Below are 3,840 nucleotides of genomic sequence, written 5' to 3'. Positions count from 1 at the left end.
ACGCACACGCACACACACACACACACACACACACGTTTGTTTCTGTGAATTGTGGGGATTTTCCATAGACTTCTATTACTTTTATACTGACCAAACGATATTTTCTATCCCCTAAACCAAACCTAAACCTAAACCTACCCCTTACAGAAACCCTGTTTGCACTGTTACACTTTCAGATAAACATAATTTACTATTTTTAATAATTTCTCACATTTTTTTTTAATAATTTGGACACACACACACACACACACACACACACTTACATTTGTGGTTTACGGGGACTCTCCATATAGGCGTAATAATTTATACTGTACAAACTGTATGTTCTATCGCCCTACACCAACCCTACACCTAAACCTACCCCTTACAGAAAACTACTGGCAATTTTTGAATTTCATAAAACACTGTTTTGTATGTTTTTTTAAGCCGTTTGTTTTACGGGGACACAGGAAGTGTCCTCATAAACCATGTTTACGTTGTAGTACCCATGTCATTATACACATTTGTGTCCTCATAAACAATACACACACACACACATCCAAATGGAATGTAAGAATTTATTAACAGATTTCTGTGTGGGAATAATAATATTAGAGGGAAATTATTTATTAATAATTTTTAGAAAAATCTAGTTGTTCACAACGAACTCAGGATGAGGTTCTAATAGTAAATTGATACATTTAGGCTTGGCAAACTATTTGTCAGGGAAAATAATGCAATCCAGTCCAGGGACACACAGCAAAATAGCAAATGATAGGCTAGAATCAGCCAAGTCCCGCTCTATATTTTTATCTCATTCAAGTAGCATTTCACTTGGATATCACAATAGGAAAGATAAACAGTCACAACTTCCATTTCATGTCGAATTTAATCTTGCAAAAACATGCAAATGATAAAATAAATAAAATGCTTATTCAAATACTTCTGTCTCCTTTGTTTGGTGTCAAGTTTTGTTTCTGTGCCACCCTACCATGTGTTTACAGTCTTTGGTCCTCATCTTTATTGTGGTTTACAAAGCTGTGTTCTTTCTTCTCTGGGTTTTGAACACAGCCTGTTTGTGTGTGGGTTTGATATTCCGTTGTTGGTTTTCATCACGCTTTTGGAACCAAATGAGTCTCTTCTCAAAGCTGGTGAAGATGGCGAAGACACCGTAGCTGTGTCTCATCTCGAAGGCTGTGTCCTAGGTATGTGCGACCTTCTGTCACGTCACAATTATGATGTTTTGTGGTATATGGACCGGCCTGAGTTTTATAAGTAGACTCGCTCCCTTGGTCAAAATAAAGGGGTCAATGGTCTCTCCATATAAATCTCCCTAATACACTTGACAAAGTGGAACACACTTCAAAATGGTGACAGGTATTACCCCGAGGGGAAGTGCTTAAGGACCTTTGTAAATGTGTGTCTAAGCAAAGTGCAATGTAGCCAGTATCGACTGTTATTCCCTGTGAGGCATAATAACTGTAGTTTCATTCTTACGTTGGAATGTAATGGTTTCTTTTCTAAAACAAGACAACCTTGATGACGCAAGAAATGAGACACAGCTCATTACAGCTCCCGCTCACACTCTCAAACAACTGGGCGATTCGCTCTTGCTCGGGCGCTTGTTTTTTTCCTTCATCACCCTCCTCTCTATCTACTTGCTCTCAATTCCTAAAACTCCTGAATCACACTTTGAAGCACTCAATGTTTTTCATTACATTTTTTCAAGACCATGTGTTTGCTTTTTTACACTGAAACAGACAAAAAAAAGACCCAGTTTTAAAGCTTCATGAGGTAACAGAAGAACACAACAATAAATAATTGAAATTACAGTTGGTCTATTTATGAATTTTCTATATCTGAATTTAATGTATCTATATGAAATAATTTCTATAATGTGGCCTTCTAACCTCTCAAACTGTGTATGCGTGAGAAGTGTTGTTTAAACTGCAATGTGAAATGTTTTGTAGTGCTGAAACTACAATCAAGAAAATTTAATAAATACACTTTTGTGTTTTTGTACATAACTTTTGTGCATGATGGGCAGCTCTGGAAAATGCAAGGAAACTGTGTCTGAAATCACCCCTATACCCTTAAATAGGGCATTATTTGAGGGGACAGCCATTGTAGTGGTGATCGAAACCATAGTGGACATACTCAAGTTCACTCATTCAATCCCATAATGCATCGCAATAGTGAGTGTACAACTCAACGGCTAGAGAATGCCCATAGTACTCTGTGAGAGTGAGGGTTGTACCGAATGAATGAAAATTACAGTATGCAAAAGCGGCAGCCAGCGCACTCAGTGACCAAATTTGCTTACTCATTTTAATTGACTCCTTCAATTGGACTATTAGTGGACTAATGTAGGGAATAGTGATTGAGGGTATAGGGGGGGATTCAGAACACAGCTAAGGAAGACAGGATATAAACACAGGAACAAGAAATACTCAAACCAAACCATAAGAGTGACACTACCAAATGCACCTTAAATTTGTAATACTGGAATATGCACTGGAAACACATGATTTTTGAGGAAACATTTTTAATATGGTTTGTGGTGTATTGAGACATTACAATAGAACATAGTCTTGTTTGAACAATATCATGGGGAAAAAAGTAAATTCTTTTAAAGGCATGTGATATACGTTTACTATTGTCCTTTTGCATTATTGACACACTATTTTCTTATTTAATAAGGTAAAGCTGCTTTGACACAATATGTATTGTTAAAAGCGCTATATTAATAAAGATGACTTGACTTGACTAGATGCAAGTGAAAATTTGATAATAGCTAATCACAATATAAAAGGCAGATATGTGAATGAAAAGTTTATAGATTAAACTGTGTGAAAAGTGAAAAGTAGTGATTTTTCATTTTGTGTTTTGTACTAACACAATGGAAAATATGCTGAAATGTAAAAAAAAAAAGAAAAAAAAGTGATTTCATGATCTGCTGTGAGATTATTACTAAGACTTTTGAAAATTTAACACTTGGAAAAAGCATCCTAACACTGTGGGAGAGAGGAAAGAGGTGGAAGACAGAAAGGAAGAGGAAGTTGAGGTGAAACGGAAAAGAAGGGGAACATTTGTTCCTGATGAAATATGAATCACTCTCAAGTCAAGTCTAGGTGATCAGGTTCTTGTGCAAGGAGTGACCATGACAGAAGCAGCTCATTCTAGTTCAAATGGATGTGAGCAGTTTGTAAAAAAAAAAAAAGATTTGTAGCCAAATATTTATTATTAGTGTGTTTTATACACACACAACTGTTATGTGTGTGTATTTTATTTTTATCCTTAATTTGTGAAGCACTTTGGGCAACAAAGTTGCATTTAAATGTGCTATATAAATAAATGAAGTTGAAGTTATGCTAATGCAACTATGGAAGTCAAATAATGCCATATGTCTTTGAAACAAAACAGCATGTTGAATAGCACTAACTGAAAAAATAGTGCATTGCATTAACAGTGCTTGCATTTTAATGCCTTGTATTTCCAGGGCTTACATTTTTAGGTCCTGCAATCTAACATAGTTGTTTTATTTAAGCTGTGAATATTTCAATTCAAAATATTTCACACACATTTTCACAATTAACAATTCAATAATTCATATTCACCTTCCAGAATTAATTTCCAAAATATTCAATCTGTTTAAAAATACGATGTATAATATTTGACAGGCAAATTTCGGTCTATTTTATTTCACTTTCCAAATTCGCTTCCACAAATTCAGTGGTTAAAATTCGCCAGATAATTAGCCATTGCACATCCGGGATCTGCAGGAATAGCAGTAGAGCACGATGCGTGATCTCCAGCTGCTGTCGGTCGCTCACCAGCAGGTGGCGCAAGCGGCTGTTGATG

This window comes from Sinocyclocheilus anshuiensis, unplaced genomic scaffold (genome assembly GCF_001515605.1).
Source record: "Sinocyclocheilus anshuiensis isolate Anshui unplaced genomic scaffold, SAMN03320099.WGS_v1.1 scaffold151, whole genome shotgun sequence".
NCBI classification, from domain to species: domain Eukaryota; kingdom Metazoa; phylum Chordata; class Actinopteri; order Cypriniformes; family Cyprinidae; genus Sinocyclocheilus; species Sinocyclocheilus anshuiensis.
The sequence above is the reverse complement of the archived record's forward strand: the minus strand, read 5'-3'. Positions refer to the sequence as shown.